This window comes from Ictidomys tridecemlineatus, chromosome 1 (genome assembly GCF_052094955.1).
Source record: "Ictidomys tridecemlineatus isolate mIctTri1 chromosome 1, mIctTri1.hap1, whole genome shotgun sequence".
Classification (NCBI taxonomy): domain Eukaryota; kingdom Metazoa; phylum Chordata; class Mammalia; order Rodentia; family Sciuridae; genus Ictidomys; species Ictidomys tridecemlineatus.
In genome coordinates, this window is record NC_135477.1 from 44,235,033 (window position 1) to 44,255,164 (window position 20,132).

Here is a 20,132-nt window from a genome sequence, read left to right on the forward strand (position 1 = left end):
AGAAGGGAAGGATCAGGCAGAGTGGGCTTCTTGTTGCAAGGTGGGGACACTGCCCAGAGTCAGGGCTGACCAGGCCCTGGGGTGAAAGGAAAGGGCTGGGCTGAGTTCAGAAACCCGACTCTGCTCAAATCCATGACAGAAGGGATGGCTTAGGGTAGGGGTCCTTGCACAGCTGGGGTCCTTGCTCATCTCCCTGCAGCCACACTAGCCAGCACGAGGACTAGGACAGCGTGGTACCCTTCCTGCCTCAGGGCCTTTGAGCACTTTCTTCCTTTTGCCTGGGAACCTCTTCCCGTGACTCTGCCACATTATGAGGGTAAATGCTACTTCCTCGGACCAGGTCCTCACCAACTCAGGCCTTGGAGGATTTCCTCTACTGTTCTCCTTAATTGAGTTTGTACTTGCTTCTTTGGTTTTTATGGTTACTATCTTAATCTCTTCCTCCCCTGAGCTAGATCAGAAATTCCAGGAGGACAGAGATCTGTCTATTAGAGTCAAAGCCTGGTGTGTACCAGGTTCACAGTGTGCACACACATGTGCAAGTCACACATGTCACAGACACAAAGAGACACCAACAGCAAGTGTGGTCCTATGTGGGTCCGATGTGCCATTTTAAAATCATTTAGACCTCAGTTCCCGAATCTATAAAATGGGTGGAAATGGTGTTTCTCTTGCAAGGTTCCTAGGAGAACGAAACAGATGACAAATGTGTAGAGGACTTTGGCAAACCTCCTCTGGCCTCACGTGAGGCTTCACGCTTTTTCTTTCTTCAACTCCTGATGAAGCCCCAGGACCACTCAGATCTAGATCAGATAGGGCCATGCCTGTGTGGGCCTGGAAATGCAGGTTGTCAAAGGAGTCCGTTTAGGGAGTGCTATGGAGTATCCCGATCCTGTGCTGAAATACCCGAGAACCCAGTAGTCATTTGAATCTGTGTCCCCTGCAGTCCTAATAAAGAGGTGGCCTGCCGGATCTTTCTCTGAGATGCAAACGTCCCTGAAATCAGGCGTCTTCAGATCCGATCAGCTAATGTCCATGTGCCTCAGCAAGCAGTTCACCAGGGGCACGGCGGGGGCCAGCCCTGAGGGAGACCCCAGGACAAGCCCACTCTCCTGCTTCTCACCTATGCAAACCCTCGGCCACTGGTCACCTGTCCACGGGGAGAGTTGGCTTTCTGCTCTGTCCCCGTGGCCTAACCTCTGGGGCAGGGGTCAGCTGCAGCAAGGGGCTTTCCGTCTCTGAGCCCCCGCTTCCCCACCTGTTCCTTGAGAAGAAAGAGCTTATCCAACATGTCAGCTCCTGATGGCGATGTCCCTGGCCGTCATAGGCACTCGGTCAACGCTGCCTTCGATGTGGTTGGTCCCCTTGGTGCCTTGAAGCCCCAGGAGCTCCCTGCATGATGATGCAGAGGGACCTGGTTGCCCTCTGCAGGTCCGTGGCCCTGAGGCGCGGGCCGGCCTGCCTCCCACCCGGACAGTGCCTGCCTGGCAAGAGGCAGCTCGTTAGGCTGAAGATCTATGTCCTGTCGTGAAGTGTTTAATATTTTAGCTCCTAATTGCATTACCAGAGACAGACAGCTGTTTATCCTCATCACTCTCCTGTCGCTGTCTCTGGCAGGACCCACCCGGCTGCTCCAGGTGTTCTCTGGCTCTCTCTCGGGGCTCCTCCAGGCTGTCTGGTGCGGCAGGGCTGCACCTCGGGGCTTCAAGGTGACCTGCATTCTGTCCCCTCCTCCCGGCCACCCACAGCAGCCTTCCTGTTCATAAAGCATGATGCCAGCCATTGGCTCAGCTGATGGAATGGTCTTGATCGACTCTGTGGAAGAAACCTGGTGATAGATTTGCATTTCATCCGTCTGTCTGTCTGTCCATCCATCCATCTATCCATCCGTGCTGCAGGTAGCAGCAGCACTGTGGAAGCTACTTAGGGACATCAAAATGAACAAGACCCCACCTGTGACCTCAGGGACCACATAGTCCCACACAGATGAAAGAGACGGTGGCACGGCCAAGCTCGGGGGCATCTGCCCAGCTTGTAGGGCTCGCTGCTGGCAGGGGACAGTTCTGAAGTGTACATCAGCCTCAGGTCCAGAACTCAAGGGGGAACCGCCCTTATTTAAGCCCTAGACTCGATTGTTCTTCTCTGATCCTGCCTTTCCTCCTGCCATTCCTCACCCCATCGAGCCCCAGGGAACCTCACTTCCAGCACTCAACCCAATGTGTATGATAGTGCTCCTCTTTACCCACCCAGCAGTCACTTCCCTGCATCCAGCCACCTGCTGCTCTGCTGCTAGAACCTTGACATTTGGGTATTGCATAGAAGACTCCAGTATCAGGATTCCCCAAGCCCCAGTGGTGTTAATCCTAATCCCATTTGTTGGGCACCTCCCCAGCTTGCCTTACAACTGGGGTGACCAGTCCAAGGACTGACTCAGTGAAAACCAGAGGACATTCTTGGGGATTTTGGAACAGAACTGGGAAGAGAGTTTCCATGAGTCCCCAGTTTGCCCCTCTTCCTGCCTTGAATCAGGTGGTGCATGGATGGGATGTTTGGAGCTGCAGCAGCCATCTTTTTACCACATGGCAATAAACAAAGGGCAAAAAGTCAGAAGTTGGAGGGAGGCCGAGCAGAAACATGGGTGCTTCGGGTCTCTGCAGGCACTGATGGGCCTCCCTGTGCTGCCCTGGTGTGCCTGTGAGGTAGGGAGGATGTGCCCTCTGGCTCATGCTGTTGCTGGCTCTGGTGGCATCCTCAGGGACCCCAAGCCCCCGTCCTTCATCTCCCTGCCTGCAATACCCACTTCCCTGGTTCAGCTTTATAAACGGCACCTCATTTTTAACGATTGAACCAAGGATCCTCTCTGAGACTTCTCCTTCGCCTCCTCCTCTCCCCGCCATGACCACAGGGTTGATCGCCCCTCACCACAGCGATCTATCATCCATTTTCCCTGCCTGTCTGTGGACGGAACTGGAGGCTCCCACCCGGGAGGAGCCCATCAAGGTTTGAAGGCGGGAGCTGCAGCAGAGGCAGGTGCCATCCTCTGTGGGCAAGGGCCCACTCTGGGCCCTCCCATCCTCAGGTCAATTCCAGCAAACTCCGAACCATGATGGAGTCTCCCGCCAGGTGTGGGCAAGGAAACTGAGTCAGAGAGGACAGGCGAGGCCCACACGCGGTCCGGCCATCTCAGAAGGAAGGCCCCTGTCCCACGGGTCTGATCCGGCTACTGCCCTGCCTGGCTGCTGGCCCCATGGGCTTCTTCCTGCTGTGACCGAGGCCACCCAACCTTGGGCAGTTCCGGGCCATGGGTGGCGCGGCCAGGTGCTCAGCCCGAGGCAGCAAACAGACCTTGCTTGTCCTGGCACAGCCACCCTGGGGACGGGTTCAGAGGCCATTTTCTCCATGCAGCTGGGGCTGGGGACTTCGAAAAATATGACCCAAGTAGGGGCGGCTGGGGATGAAGTCATGTGGAAAAACACTCAAGTCAGAACAAAACTGTCTTTCTGTAGAAGACTTGGTTCTGTTGCCAGCAGCCCTGCATCACCCGCCGCCCGGCCCTCCAGCCCGCCCACACGACAGCAGCGGGGAAGACCAGGTCCTCGGCTCCAGTTACATCACTTAGGCAAAATAAGTGTTGCAGAGACCCACCCGCGAGATGCTGGGAGCTGGTGCCCTGTTCCCCGGCACGGCCCGGGCCTCCTGTGGCCTGCCGGGTTGGGCGGGCTTTGAGACGGTGCCTGTGTGTCCAGGGTCTGGCTCTACTAGCCTCTGTCAGACACTGGAAAAAAGGATGAAATAAATAGCATAAAATAGTGCAAAATAAAGTAGCATAAAATAAATCAAACTACCAGGGGAATGCAAGAGTCCATGCCTGTGATAAATGCCTAACTGAGCAGGGATTCTCTCCTTCTAGGAGGTACTGGGCTGGTTTGGGGGTGATGCTTATGGGAAGAGAATACCAAAGAGGGAAGGAGGGAAGGAGTAGATGACAGGGCACATAGAGCAGGATAGTCCAGGGGAAGGGTTGAAAAAGCTGAATTCTGCTTCCTATTCCAACAATCCATTTCTTTTCTTTTTGGTACCAGGAATTGAACTCAGGGGCACTCGACCCCTGAGCCCCATCCCCAGCCCTGTGTTGTATTTTATTTAGAGACAGGGTCTCCCTGAGTGCTTAGCGCCTCGTTGTTGCTGAGGCGGGCTTTGAACTCACGATCCTCCTGCCTCAGCCTGCTGAGCTGCTGGGATTTCCAGCATGTGCCCCCGCGCTCGGCTCCAACAATCTACTTCTCGTGAGCGGTTTCCCCCCACAGAGGCTGCACTCCTGGCCACAGGGTGGGCATCTAGGATCCTGGAAACGGTCCCAGCACTCTGGCCTGGATGGTTCTGCATGGGAGACAGACACCTCGGTGACTCAGGTTACCTGCCAGAATGGAGGTGTGGACAGGAGGGCTGGGGCAGGAGTGCCAGGCAGGCTGGCCATGGAGGTGGATCTTGAAGAACGAACACACCAGCTGACCAAGGAGGTGGTGGGCAAGCTTTGGGGGCTGCAGGAGCCTGGGAAAGAGCTTGGTGCCTGTAAAGCAAGCCGCGATAGACAGCTGGGGCTGGGCTGCAGGCAAGGCCAGACCACGGGGAGAGAACTTCACTTTGGAGGGGGAAAAAGTCATTGAGGGCAGGTGAGGCAGAGCGCTGAGCCAGGTGCGCCCATCAGAAAAGCTGCTCTGGACTCAAGGGCAGGAGGTCGTAACAGGAATCTCCTGGGAGGCCCCTGGGTGGCTCCGAGACAAGGGGAAGAGGACAGGAGCAAAGGGCTGGGAAGAGGAGGAAGAATAGACAGGAATGTCCATCCCTGATGGGCCCAGGAAACAGAAGGGATGGGGGAAAGTGGGGTTTATGGATGCTCTGTTCACCAAGGTGACTAGCTGAACTGGTTATTCTAAAGTAATGGGGAAAAAACCCTCACTATAATAGTGGTCTAAAGACAGAAGTCCAGCACACAGCCCCAGGTGGGTGAGGGTGGCTCCTTAAATGTCAGAGACCCAGATTCCTTCCACCTTATTGTTCTGACATTTTCAACACTCAGCCTTGACTGCATGGTCCAAAATGGTTGCTCCAAGTCCCACCGTCACATCCGTGTCCCACCTACTGGGAAAAGAAACAAGAATAAGGTGGGTAGTAGGTACACCTTTCCAAAGCTATGACTTAGATTTCCACTCATCCCATTGGTAGAACTTAGAGGCTACTGGAAGGGAGTCCAGGCTCAGCGAACATGCCTTTCAGGCACGGGAGTGTAGCTCATGAGTAGAGAGCACTTGTCCACCAAGCGTTTTGTTTTCCATAGTGGAAGAAGGGAGAATGGATCTTCCAGGGAGAACTTAAGATTCTACAAGCCCTTGGGCTTCTCTGAGCTTGGTGTTTCTCATTTGCAAACTACTGTAAATCGCAAGATTCTGTAATTTGTTATATTTATTTTTAACCAAATAAATGTTAAATATGATTAATTCCGGGCTGGGGATGTGGCTCATGTGGTAGCGCGCTCACCTGGCATGCGCGGGGCGCTGGGTTCGATCCTCAGCACCACATAAAAATAAAATAAAGATGTTGTGTCCACTGAAAACTAAAAAAATAAATATTAAAAAAATTTCTCTCTCTCTCACTCTCTCTCTCTCTAAAAAAATATGAATAATTCCCTGCCAACAACACCCTGTGTTTTCCTGGGCAAGCCTGAGCCCCCCTGTTTGGACTTTGTTTTCCGAGCGATTGAAGATGTTGGAAACTAATCTTATCGGGACCCTCTGGGACCAGCTGCATGGACTCCAGGGTTGGTGACTCCCCTGTACCTCTACGTTCAACATGGGCACCGGTTTTCTTGGGACAGGGTTTATGGCTTTCTGTTTCCAGGTTGAACATGCAGGTTCCTGAGTTAAGAGGTTGAGAAGCCACAAAGGCCCTGCTCAGCACCCAATTCTATGGTCCCTTTGTATCTGCTTTGCCGTGGACACTTGGGAAGGAGCACGAGGGAAAGAAAAAGGCAATTGAAGGACTTTGGGGCGGGCAGATGGGGTGGCTCCAGGTCGCCCTGCAGTGCCCCTGGGTGTGGGTGTGGCCCGCCATGGCTGGCCGTCCCCTCTAGACCTGGCCCTGGCTGAGCTGGGATTTGGCCCGGCGCATGCCTGGCACGCTCTGCCCGACATCTCCCCTGCAGCCCCCGAAGCTGCAGCCAGGAGCCAGTTAGGGTTTCAGAGCACAGGCGAGCGGCTGTGTCTGGGCTGCCAGGTGAGAACAGAGCCCGCTTTAACGGGCGCTGCTCCTGGTATCGCCTTTCCCTTCCCGGCGATGGCTCCGACCAGGAGCAGACCTGTCTGTCTCCGGAGCCAGGGATTTGATACTGTCGTGAATGGGGGTTTTCATTCCCGAGTCGTCTGCCCTCCACGGCGCCTGCGGCCGGTGCCAGGCTTGGCTGGCAAGGTCCCCACTGTAGGGGGAGTGGGTGGGTGGCGGGGGGAGCGGCTCCGGGTTTGGGAACGCTGCTGCCGGCCAGGCTGGTGGGGAGCCCCGAGGGGGAACTTCCCCAGCGCCCACTGAAGAGCCGGGGTCCTCGGGAAGACACGCCACCTGCAATCAAGATGGCACAGAGCAGAGCTGGGAAGCAGGATTCGACCCAAGGGGAAGGGAGAAGAGAAACGCAGTATGGCCTTCAGGTCTCAGAGCACCCACAGGCACCTTGGAGCGGACGGCGGGGAGAAAGAAGGACCAGCCACCTTGGCTGCACCCGGGGGGTGGGGGGATCAGGAACAGAGGAGAAGAGCAGGCCTGGGCTCTGGTGGGGGAAGTGGCTAAGTGACAGGACGTGGGGTGCTGGGGGCCACGGAGCCGGGCATAGGCTGTGTCTTGGTGACAGAGCTGGCCTGTCACGTCCTTACTGCAGGACACCACCCTGCTTCATCAGCGCCTTCCCCTCTCCCTCTGCACAGGCAGGGCACCATGTTCTCACAGCCTTCACCTGTAGGTGTTCAACCAAGGACAGTGGCCAGCAGAACAAGGGGAAGAAAGGGACAGCTACAATTTCAAAGGACAGTGCATGCGGTCCTGAGTCCTGGCCACAAAGCACTCGCTTGTGCCTTCTCTGATGGAGTCCCCACAGGCCAGCAAGTTGGGGCAAGCTCTTCAAAACTCCATGGGCCCAAGGACAGTTCCAAGCTGTGCTGGACCTTGTGCTGGGCAGGGTGGACACGGAGGCAAGCGCACCTCTTTTCCTGCTCCCCAAGAGCTCACCGTGTGGTCAGGATGACACTGATATTTCCTTGGAATTTCCTGAAGGGCCTGCTGTCCGCTGCTAGGGACCTGATATTCATCTCTGAACCCTGTCCCACGGTATCCCTGGAGGGGGACTGAAGCACGATGGGAGGTCACAGACCCAGAGACACTGAGGAACCTGCCCAGGACCACACAGCAGGGTGGTGTGGGAATGCAGTGTGAATCTCAGTCACCTCGGACTCCCTGGCCCGGGGCGAACCCACACTATTTTTCTCTGGGAGGGGCAGAATAGAAGGCCCTTGGGGACGGCTTGAGGCTAGAAGGTGGACCTGGTCCAGGCCCTGGGAGTGGTTGTCAAGGCAACATTGCTCAGAGACTCCTGGTTGAATACACTAGACAAAGGTGTCACTGCAGAACGGCCGGGATGGTGCACAGGCGCCAGGCCCTGTGGGGAGCTCCGAGGTGAAAGAGTCGGGCTGCCCCCCAGCAGAAAGCAGGTGACAGTGTGTGGAGACCCCTTCCACAGGTGCCAAGACAGGCAGGCAAATCTCCGCTGCCACTTTGCAGGGTGACCTGAGGCAAGGACCAGAACCTCTTAGAACCTCCATTTCTTTAGTTGCAGGACGGAGCTGGGAGCAGCCTGCTGTCGGGCTGCCCTGGATCACAGAAGATGGTCACACTGAGCACAGGGACCAGCAGGAAGCAGGAGCTCAACACCAGCCAAACGTCACCGGGTCGGGTCCTTTCTCCACCCAGGGCCGAGTGGGGCGGCGGCTGTTTATAAACCATAGGAGAGGCTCAAAGACACGGCGTGGGATTCCCCCGTGGACAGGCTCAAGGAGGCTCCCGGATTTGCTTCTGTCACCTTCATAATGATCTTGTGGGGCTTTGAGTCCTGTTCACTCTGGATTTCTGGACGCACATTCCGCCTCCAGTGATACGGCATGAGTGAAGCAGGAATGTTCTGTCTGGCTCCAGCTCGGAGCTGCGGTATGACCGTCTCTCCTCCCCAGCCTGGCAGCGCTGGCTCCCAGAATTTCCATGGTGGACTCATAGCCAGTGGGGGCCCAGCAGCTCCTGCCCCACCTGGGCCCAGCTACCAGCCCCAGGGCTAGGACTTCCTGCTCCCCAGCCACCTTCCTGAGAGAGGGCAGAAAGAGTAACAGGCAACCCAGAGAGCCTCTGCCACCCTCTGAGCCACTGGGGAGAACAGGAGAAATACCTGGAGTGGGCCCAAGGGCTGGCTTGGCTCCATGGTTCTAGAGACGGGGAGGCCACTTGCCACCCTGGGTGCTGCTGCAGAGCCCACAGCCCTGAGCCTTCTCTGCAGGTCGCCTTATGCCTGAAGCTTCCTGGGCTCATGGCTGAGGGTGCTGGTTTTGCCCATGTGGCAGCCAACCTTCTACCAATGAGGTTCAAGTTGGTGAACCTGCACCGTGATTCTTTAGAGGGACAATCTGAGGTATGTCCTTACCCACTGCTGTCCTCAGATGGAGATGATCTACTCATGAATGCAGCCTTTAGCGACTAGTCTTGGTTCACTGTCTTGCTCCCCAAGTCCCCACGGTGCTTGTGGGCTGGGATCAAATCCTGCTTGCACCCAAATCCTCATCTCAGGGTCAGCTTTGGGGAGCCCAAATACAGTGCAGCACATAGCCTGGTCCCTCCTGTGCTGGGGGCCAGGAGGCCTGAGGTTGACTGTGTTGCTGCAGCCTCTTGGCTCTGCCTTCCAGCTCCTCCCTCCACCTGGCTTCCTCATCCACATCCCCAGCATCTGGGGAGAAGTTGGGGCTCTGTTGCTGCCCTGCGTTGTACACGGATCTTCTGCTCCCAATCATGGAGCCTCTTGTTGCATGGGAGGACCGGGAAGTGGGGAGGGTACACCACCGCTTTGGGCTGGCTTCTCGAGGAGCCACAGGGAGCGGCTCCCTCCAACCTCCTGTGAAATGGGCATGCTGGCTTTTTACGGGGGACTCTGTGGGGCAAGTGGAAGAGACTTGAGTCATCAGTTTCCTAAGACACCAACCACCAGCATCTGTGAGCCCTCCTGGGACTTGACGGGGTGATTTGCTTTCCGCGGCTCCGTCATCAGAGCCCTCGTCTCTGCCTGCTGGAGTTTGTCACGCTCTGGCTCTTCACAGGAAAACTGCCTAATGCCATGGCAAAAGCAAGGTAATAAAATATTCATCTGCTGTGACTGGAGGATGGAAGCTACGGTGTCTTCCAGGAGAAGTGGAGACCTAAATTAAAGACACGCACAGACACAGACAAAAGCACATGTCTGAGCAGCAGACCACCCCGGGGCACTCAGCACACGTGGGAGCCCCCCAGCCTCCACTTGCACAAAAGCATATGCCCGTATGCACACAGAGCACCTGCACACGCATGTGATCACACACCCGTGCACCATGTCAGCCTGCGCCACCCATGCATGCAGGCCACAGTGGGAATGCACCATGCATGCTGCACACACCTGGGAGATACTGACACACACCCCCCCGTACCTATCCTCCATCACCGTAATTAAAAGTGACATCTTCCTAGCTGGTGTACCTGAGGCAGAAGAGCCCATCGTCACGACCCTGACTTCTGGACGAGAGCGGCCTGTCTGGTGTCCTGAGGAAGCTCTGCTCTGCCAGGCGGAAGGCAGCCACAGCACAGGGGGAGTCAGGGGAAGCGTGACTCAGAGGTGAGTTACACAACTGGGTTCTGCCCGTCTGTTCTGCCCAGGAGGGGGAGGATGAGGGAAGCTTGCAAATGTGAGAGTTGAAAGCTGCTGCACTTCTAGAAGCTTCCACGCTCTCCGACTAGTGGAGGCTGAGGCTCCCTGAGGGCAGCATGTGGAGGCTGCCGTGCTGTCACGAAGGCGTGCGCTTGAGTACACAGCCTTCCCTCAGAGGGAGGGGCTGCAGAGTGTCACCTCCTGCAGTTAGAACCTTGCATGGACCCACTCCTGCCAGGCTGGCCTGTTAGCCCCTGCAGGTCCCTCCTGCACCCAGTGCAGGCTGGCCCTGGCTTGTGACATGACTCCTAGTTGGCCTGCGTCTGCGAAGGTGGTCCTTCTCTGATTATTCTAGAAGCCCTGACTGAGCAGCTTACAGTGGGAAGACAGATGCTCAGATGTAAGGTTTTTGAAACTGCCCCAGCCCCCGGTTTCCCAAGATGCTGTTTTTTATATATCCATGCTGCTCACATCAACAGAGCATTGAGCAAGGGCTAGGACCGGGGTGACAGAGCTGGCTGCCTGAAGCTTCTCACCATCTGTGAGGGAAGCTGACAAGGGTAGAGAGACCACTGTACCTCATGCCTGGAGGAAGGGACTCTAACTGGTCTGGAAGGTGAACTTGGCCAAAGAAAGAGGTCATGTGTGTATGTGGGTGGGTGGGTGGAGGTGGGAGGGTAGGAGAGTGTAGATGAGGAGGAGTGGAAATCTGAAACAGAAGAGCATTTCTGAATAGCAACTGACATAGAGGTTGGCAAACTACAGCCCCAGGGCCAAAGCTAGCCCACTTCTTGATTTTATAAATAAAGTTTTATTGAAACTCATCCATGTCAATTCAATTCCGTGTGGTCTCTGGCAAAGGTGAGAGTCAGAGCAGACTATTTGCAGGACGGCCCTCAAAGCCTCAAATATTTACTGAATCTCTACATGGAAAACATTTGCCCACCGTCAGTGAATTCTGGGACTCACTGTCGAACTCCCAAACCAATCAAAAAAATATCTAGAGCCCACTGTGTCCATCTAGGATCCAGTATGGTTTTCTAGAGCTCCCTGGAAGAGTGACATTTGTGTTGGGATTTAGAAGTTTACAGTGAGCTTTTGCATCAATTATCCCTTTTAATCCTCCAACAAGCCTGTGTGAGGTTAATGGTAATTTTATCCCAATTTTGCAGATGAAAAAAGCTAAGACAAAGGGAAACTAAGGGGCTTGCTGAGGACCACATGGCGGGGAGATAGCCGAGCCCTGGCAGCCAGGCGACATTCCAAGCTCTTTCCACCACATTATCCCACAGATGTTTCTCCGTCACACATTCCACTACTTAGCTGCCCCCGCCCGGTCCCCCCAGTCCACTTCTCCCTGCACCTTCCCAACATCCCCGCTGCTGCCACTGAGGAAGGCTTTTGTCCACTGTGCTCCAGAGGCGCCTCAGATTTCCTCCCTGCATCTGTTTGCGGTGCCCGCGCTCCCTGGGATGCTAACCAACAGTGACAGATGATCTCAATTGGCTGGTGCATGTGAAGAGCCACTGGACCAGGTAATTCCAATCTACCTCCTCAGAACTCCATCCAGGAGGGAGCCTGGGGTGGCTGTGATGGCCCTGCTGGGGACCGATGGGGTTTCTCTTTAGGACCTGTGAAAAGGACTGCTGTGCCTCTCCGGGCGGGGTAGGGGAAGGACCCTGAGTGACCCCTTCAGAACACAAAGCTTGCAAAGCCCTTGCTGGCCGATGTTCCCAGCAGCCACTCTTAATGGAATTACATCCCACTTATTAGATACGAGGACCCGGGACGTGGATGTTACATCAGGCCCGTTCTGCAGGCCCCGCCCCCTGCTTCACACGCATCCGCACACTCATTTCCTGCAGCTCTGTGTGCTGCTAACTGGAGCTCGGCACGCTGTGGGTAACACACTCAGCTCGATAAAATATAATATACGACGGGATCATATTTAACAAGGAAAACAGGGCCCGAATGGACAGAGGAGCAGTGTGGCTGGGTTGCCATGGAAACCCCTTGTTCGGAATTTCCTGACTCCTAGGAGATTACATTTTCAACCTTAATGCTGTATTAACATAAGCTTTGGCACTTAATGTCTCTGTTTTTCACCTCCCCTCTCTCCCTTGCTCACAGGCAAAAGAAAGCAGCAACGGAGATGAGCCAGGGAGGAGGAGAGAGGCTGCGCTCTCGCTCTCTCGTGATCCAGCTAAAACCAGCTGCCGCACCAGGGCGAGGTGCTCTGCAGTTTTCAAAGCACATCACATCCATTATCTCCCATGACCCATAGACAGGCCTGCCACGGCGGCTGGTGCGAGGTCGCCAAGCCCTATGCACGCTGCCCCCAAATGCCTCTTGCATCTATTCCTTCCTCTTCCATCACATGCCACGGCCCTTATCATCTCTCACGGGGTTGTTGCAATAGCTCCTCGCCTGTCTCCTCACTCCTAGCCTCTGCCCTCGTCCCCTCCTGCTGCCTGAGTGATCTTTCTGTACTGCGAATTCATTCACCCTACCCTTGGCTTCACAGCCTCCACCAGGGCCCCAGCAGAGGCAGAATGAAGGCCAGGTCCTCTGCACTCCAGGACGGCAGCCTCACTCTACAAACCCCCCTCTGGTAGTTCCCACCACACCCCACGTGCCCTGCAGGCCTGTGGAGTGATAATGAGCTTTCTGAATTCATGGAAGCCTTTCAGAGGCCTGACCTTGAGCTCTGCCTGGACCTGTGGGTTCTTCTGTCCTCCTGATATCTCAGCTTCCTCTAAGGCTCAGCATCATCTAGACTGGGGTATGTCTGGGGGGCTGCCTGCCTACCTAGCACCGGTGGTGTTTGTACCAGATGCAGTTGTGACTTTACATCCTCCAGCACACCAAGATCTTGCCCAACCTGGGGGCCGTGCCCTTCCCGTGCTGTATCCCTGATGCCCAGTGAGATTCTGGAACCTAGTACATGGTCAGTTGGTGTTTGTGAAATTGAGTTTCCAGGTGAGGACACCGAGGCTCAGTGAGGTCAAGTGAACTGAATGCCCCTGCCAGGAAAGAAGTCCCATGAGGTCTCCTCCAGTCCCTGCCCCTCCACACCTCTCTGCAGGCTCTGGGACCCCAGGGCCACCATAACCAGCCTCTGTCGGTTTCCATCACGATGAAGGATTTTTTTCTTCTTCTCCAAACCTTTGCTTCTCTCATCCTCCGCCCCTGGTGCTCCCTGCCTTTGGAGCAGCCAGGGACTTTGGGAAGCCTTGGTCTGGAAGAAGCCTTGGAGACAGAGACACCATGGGAGAACCCATGTTCTTCCTTCCCATCAGGTTTGTAGCTTCTTTTTACAATGATGTTCTCAAGGTCTCCAGGGATAGCCACTCCACTCATCGAAGCAAGCTCATGCTTTGGAATTGGATGGTGAGGACCCAGGGAGCCACGGTGAAGGCCAGAATCCTCACTCTCACAACCAGCACACTGCGTTGGACGATGCCTCTGCCCACAGTTACGTCCCCCGCAGAACAGAGGCTCTTTGCAGATATAATGGATGTGAGTCTTGAGATGAGCTCATCCCAGAGAAGAGTGGGCCCAGATTCAGTGACAAGTGTCTTTATGAGAGACAGGAAGGAGAAGGCCCACGGGCAGAGCAGATGAGCCCAGATGATCCGTGTGAGGACAGGCAGAGGCTGGAGTGAGGTACCCATGAGGCAAGTGGCCCCAAGGGAGACTGGAGCCACCAGAAGCTGGGAGGTGGCTGGTGTGGACTCTCCCCAGAGACTGCCGGAGCCCATGGCTGACACCTCGACTTCAGTCGGCTGCCTTCTAGGACTGTGTTTTAAGATAACCAGCTTGTGATCTCTTGTTACCTTGACAGCCCTTGCAAACAAATAGAGCCAGGCATCATGAGAATCTGGGGAGGCCCCGTAGGGCTGCAGGATGCCAGAGTATGAGGACAGGGTGACCTTTCTCCTTCCATTATGTGGGGGGCCCCCTGCTCCCACCTCAGCACTCCATCTCCTTGCAGTCTCTGCGTGGACCTCAAGCTGCCTGCCACCAGACTGCCTGCTCCCCTCTCCTCTGCGTGTCTCGGTCTCAGGCCCACCCGTGGCTCTGCAGCCTGAGCTCCCCACGTCCCTCACGGCTTTCCACATCAGTCCGTCAACTCTCACCTCCTTCAGCTCCTCTAAGAGAGATGATGCAGTGTTTTAGGAACTGCTGTTATTCCACATGGACATGGCCTTTACATCAGGCCACCTCCTGGGCAGCAGGCCTGGTCAGGTTCCTCACTGGTCTTGCTGGCTGTGTTGAGGTAGGTATAGGCCACGTGTTCAGAATCACCAGGAAGGAGGCTCGGAGAGGTGGGACAGGTAATGGGGACACTCCCTGCCAGGACAGTGGGGTTCTTCACTGTTAAGACTCAACTTCTTGCAGACTTAAATAATATAAGTAAGACACAAAGAGGGAAAGGGGAGAAGCAATTTTTTTTTTTCTAATGTAAGAAGGAAATTTCATACTTCAAAAAACTGTAGGACGCTGCCTTTACAGGCTGCTCCCAAGTGCTCATTGTTTTGGGTCAGTGTGACCCACTGTGTCCATTTAGGGACATGAAGGGTGGGCAGGGAGAGGCTGGCAGGAGAAGCTAGGCTGCCAGGGCCATGGCAGAGCAGAGGTCAGTCTGTGTACCAGGGGTGATGGCAGAGGACCTGAGACAGTGGACCTGGGTTCAGTTGGCTGCTCACACCATAACCCCACTCCCTGGACGCCTCCCTTGGCCAGCTCCGTGCTGGAGATGCAGTACAGACCTCTCTTCATTCACTTTTCCCCAGGCCCAGGGGTGAGGGCTAGGGTCATGCTTGTTGCAGGCATCAGGGACCAAAGGTGAAAACCCAAGGTCACGGGACAAGTAAGTGGTAGAGTCAGCACTTGAACTCAGGTCAATAGGGCCCAGAGACGTGAGCCAAATGTGCTTTGAGATCTTAGAGTGGATCCCAGAGTACAGGGAAGATACCCAAGAAGATGTGACAGGGACAATTGGTGACATTTGCATATGGAGTCCAGATGATATGATAGTATTGTATCAATGCTAAATTTCCTGATTTTGATAACTATACTATGAAAAATAGAAAAGGGTCTTGTTTCCAAGAAATGAATCCCAAAGATGAATAGGATAGCTGGGCACATACACCCGTACTCCCAGCAACTCAGGAGACTGAGGCAGGAGGATTGCAAGTTCAAGGTCAATCTTGGCAACTTGAGGAGACTGTTTCAGAATAATATAAAAAGAGTTGGGGATATAGTTTAGTGGTAGATTGGCCCTGGCTTCCATCTCTAGCACCAATAAACAAACAAATAAATAGATAGGAACAATGTCTTCAACTTTCAAAAGTTCAGTTAAGACATAGGGATTGATAAAACAAATCAGACAAAAATCTAAGCAGCTGGTGAGCCTGGGTGAAGAGTAAGCAGGGGATCTTTGACTATTCTTGCCACGCTGTGTATTTAAAACTGTATCGAAGTTAAAACTGCAAAATAAGAAAAGCAAAGTCCTAGTTCTTTTTATCTTTTTAAAATCAGCTTTATAGAGAAATAATTGCCACACAATAAACTGAAAATGTATGCTTCGATAAGTTTTGACATCTGTCTACACCCATGAATCTGTCACCATAGTCAAGACAGTGAACATATCTCCCATACCTAAATGTCTCCTTCTGCTCCTTTATGACACCTCCCTGTCATCACTTCCCACTCCTCATCCCCAGGCAACAGCATTCTCTTCTTATAGATTAGGTTGCATGTCCTAGATTTGCATATGACACTATTTAAGTGTCATAAAGTATGTACCCTTTTTGACTGGCTTCTTTCACTTAGGATTGTTAGTCTGAAATTCATGCACATTGTAACATGTATCACCGGTTCATTCCTTCTTATTGCTTAATAGTATTCCACTGAATGGATATACCACAGTTTCTTATCTATTCCTCTGCCAGTGGACACTCAGGTTGTTTCCACACTTTGGTAATCATGAATAAAGCATCTATGAAGAATAAAGAATATTCCTGTAATGAGTCATTGCATGGACATAGCATTTCATTTTTCTTCCCAGAAATAGAATGGCTCAATTATGTAATAGATCTGTGTTAATTTGTTAATAAACAGCACAGCTATCTTCCAAAGCACTTATACTACTAGCAGTGTGTGAGCACTCTCGTGTCTGCACATTTCTGTGCCAGTGTGGATTGCCTTGACATTGCAATTGTTTTTGACTTCCATCATTCTAGTTGTGTACTGCGGGTTCTATTGCATTTTCCTAGTGACTGACATTACTGATGTGAACATCATTCCATGCCCTCTCTTTTATTTCCTGAAGCCTTGAGCCACTCTAGGTAAGAGACACATGGGGTAAGCCTGGGCAGCTCAGGGATTATGGCCTTGCAGCTGCCCCAAAGTGAAGACTCATGTCCCCAACAGAGAACAGCAGAGTGAATGGGCCCAGGTGGAGACTGCAGCCTCAACCTGAGAGCTCAGATACTTGCAGACCAAGGTGCAAGAACTCAGATGCAGAGACCGCCCTTTGGATCGGGTGCCCAGCAGCTTGGTGGTCAACTCCAGGCATTTCTACAGGAAATGAGCACATAAGACACATCAGGTCCTGACCCTAGGCCTTCATCCATTTGCTTAACAAGCAGCAGCTACCTCCTAGGTGCCCAGTTCTGTGACCGGCATGCATCTTTGATGGTCTTTGATTGGTCCTTAGGTTATGGGCAAACTAAAGGGTACGGCTAAATCTTCTAAGTGTGACGTTCAAGGTCTCTCTTGAGCAGGTTTCTTAACCTGGGTTTTCCCACTATACCCTTCCACCTGGTCTGTGCTCTAGCTATAGCAAATGTCCAAGTGTCCCAGACCTGCCAGCTCCTTCCTGCCCCTTCACCTTGATCTTCCCACATGCTTCATCCTCTTTTGGATGGTGGAGATCTTCTCACTAAGCCAAAGCACCAAGCCTCCCTGGAGCCTTCTAGATCCCCACAGGAAGAGTGTATGGTGCAAGGTCAGGCCCTGCACCCCACATGCGGTTCACAGAGGTAGTGGGTTGTAGGATCCTAGAGGCCAGGAGGTTATCTCTCTCACACACACACACACACGCACACACATACACACACACACACTCTCCTAGACATCTTGCAACATCAGTTGAATTCACTGCCATGTCTCTGCCACTGCATTTGGGGACTAGGAACACCACATGTGGTCCACAAATCACTCCCAATGCTGGAGGTGGCACCTGGCACATTTGAGGAAGTTAAATACCTTTGCCACCCTGCCCATCATTACCTGCAAGAGTCATAATCGTTGTGTGAACACATGGCCCAGGAGATAAACACTATAACCAATTAGTTTCTCAGGGTGGGCCATCTTAACCCGCCAAACTCCACAAGACACGAGCTGGTCCTAGAAGCTTCTGTTCTTTTCTTTCTTTGCTCTTTTTTTTTTCCCCTGTTCCGACAGCACTTACCCATCTGTACTTTCACGACAGAGCTATTCCCACTGGAAATGCCGTGAAACCTTTCAAATAAAATATTTAACGTGTGGATCCGGTAATTTTATGTTGTGAGTTATGAAACCTTTATTTGGGTCCCACCTTTTATTAAACCTCAGGGTTCTGCTTTGGTCTCTAATGACATTATGTTCCATCAGAATTAGACTTTCTTTTTTTCTTTTTTTCTTTTTTTTTTTTTTACAGGGGGCTGTATTATTTGTTGTGACTCGGTAATGCTAATGTTTAAATTTTGAGTCCTTTTACTGCTGATTAAACCTCTAAAGACTACAGCAGAATTTCCGCTTCACTGCTAGAAGAAAAGAAGACGGCGCGGCTTGTGTTGGGGAGATCACTTGAAGAATGTGCAGGGAAGGTTGCTGCATTTATGAATAAAGCGAGGCATTATCATTTTTAACAGGAATTAAACAGCTAGAGGGAGAAGTCGGCAATGCTGCGATCAGTGCAAAGGAAAACAATCTAACAATTTTAATTAACTGTATTTTAATAGCTTTAGTTATAATTGAATAATTTAAATACCAAGGGAAACAGTTAAATCTTCTAAAAGCCTTTTTTTATTTACATTTTAAATACAGTTCATGGTGAAGAGATGACAGTGTGTGTGCTGGGGGAGCTGCCGGGGTGAGTCCCGCAGCTGGGCAAGCTTGGGAGAGGCAGGTCAGAACCCAGGCGAACACGGGGCAGGGCTCACGGGCCCCGCCACCGCAGCTGGCAGGGACCAGGGGACAGCCCTGGCAGCCAGGAGGTCTCTGTCTGTCCAGAGCTGCCAGCACATCTGATATCACAGCCCCCCAAGCACGTGGGACCTGGAGGGAGACTGGATACTCAGTGTTCAAGCAATATTTACTGCAAGCCTTTGGAACCACCACAGGGACAGTAATAAACTAGCAGCAGTAACAGCGGACACTTGCTGAGGGCTCTGGAATGTCCAGGGCTGAAAGTTGGTGGTAAGTGAGAAGGGGAGGTGATCTCCACCCTCTGAGAGTTTTTCAACTGGAGGGAGAGACGGACAACAAAGAGAGGAACTGCCAAAGAAACTAAGTCCATCTAAATCATGACACGAGGCTTCATCAGAACCCAACACAATGCTGAGATAGAAGATTCTGGGCTAGGGATGGTCCCTTTCTGGAGTTGCCACTTAGGTGGAGGCTTTGAGAAGAGCAAGATGGGGCTGACCTGGAAGCCTTGGGAAGGCAGCGCTTTCCTGCCACAGAGAGCGGCAGGAGCAAAGGGTGGGTGAAGTCATGGCAGCCTTAAAGGTCCCAAGAGGAGCTAATTGGAGAACAGGGAGGAGAGGAGGGCAGTACAGGTGAGGTGAGGAGCCCAACAAGGTATGCTGGGCTGGGGGCAGCCTATGGAAGATTTCAAATCATGGGTGATGCAATGGGATGAGTGATTTTAAAAGATCTTGCTGCTGTTTTCCTAAGCCTTGGGCTGGCGTGTGACCTCGGTTCTCATTTGACCCCTCTGGGCCTGCCCGGGACTACTTGGATCTATAGCCCCAACTACTTCTACTTCTCACCCCCACCCCATGCCTGCAGCCCCTGAGTCAGAGTTCCTCATGCTCTGCACACACAGCCCATCTGAGACAGGGCCTTTTGCTCCTCATCCCTGGGTGCTGATTGGGGCCTGGTTTAGAACTGGCCATCTCCCAGTCTCTGCCAACTCTCAAATCCTAGCCGAACCTGTTACCTCCCCAACTCCAAAGAACACCACTAGCCCAAGACTCTTGCTACTGCACATCTACCCCTTGGCCAGGGCCAGTAAAGCCCATGGGCCATTGTGTACCTACCAACAACAACCTTCTTGGAGACCAGCCCTACTGCCTACTCTGCACCCCTTCTTCCCTTTCTCATTCACCTGCTGAGAAAACCCCCTGGGACCTTGCCGCCATGCCCTGCAGGGGCCTGAGAATCTCTAGCAGACGGTTTGGGAGAGCGAAACAGTCACCATGTGCAAAGACAGGGCCCCCAGTGGTGAAGATTCATGCTGCAGGGAGCCATGGGGTCACAGCAGATGCTGCTAATGGACAGAGCTTTGGATTGCGTCCCTCTGCATTAGGACCTGGCCACTCCCCCACATCTGCGCTGTCCTATGAAGCCCCTGTCCTCTCCTGCTGGGGGAAGGCTGGGCTGTCTCACTAATGGGGACCTCAGCCAGCTAGGAGAACAGCAGGGGAAGCTGCAGGATGAGCAGCTCATTTCTTCCCTTCAGGAACCTCTCAGGCTCTCTAAAGGGCTTCACGCAGGAGGGTGGAGCCGAGACTCCAGTCTGCCTCAGTGAATTCATTCTCCAAATCATGCAGACAATACCCATCTCAAGGCAGGCTGTGCAGGGTGAAGAAAACTTCCGTGGACAGAGTTGGGCAAAACTGTCTGTAGTTAGGAGTGAAAACGACTGCACACTGAGTGTGACCGTGTGCCCAGCACTCTGCTTTCAAGCCTGGGGACAGCACTGGGAACAGAGAGCACCATCACCCATGCTTCACAGAGAGGGAACCCGGAACAGGGGCTTACCTGCTCCCCCGAGGTGCACACCGGATGCAGGGCAGACCGGGTGTGCTCTGTCTGGTTCTTAACCACCCTGCTTTGACACACTCTGGCCCAGTCCTTGCCTGACCCTGACCGCCTGGGG

The 20,132-nt window shown here is 53.3% G+C and overlaps 2 long non-coding RNA genes across 2 annotated transcripts; one reads left to right on the forward strand and one right to left on the reverse strand.

Moving 5' to 3' along the window:
* Positions 1–592: 592 nt before the first annotated feature.
* LOC144375253 (uncharacterized) lies at positions 593–9,887 on the reverse strand. The gene is made up of 2 exons (XR_013434843.1): positions 9,808–9,887; positions 593–9,494 (listed from the first exon to the last, which is right to left on the reverse strand). It is a non-coding gene; the product is annotated as an uncharacterized LOC144375253 (long non-coding RNA).
* On the forward strand, positions 8,951–16,024 carry LOC120885588 (uncharacterized). The gene is made up of 3 exons (XR_005728280.2): positions 8,951–9,943; positions 11,396–11,511; positions 12,107–16,024. It is a non-coding gene; the product is annotated as an uncharacterized LOC120885588 (long non-coding RNA).
* Positions 16,025–20,132: the final 4,108 nt, after the last annotated feature.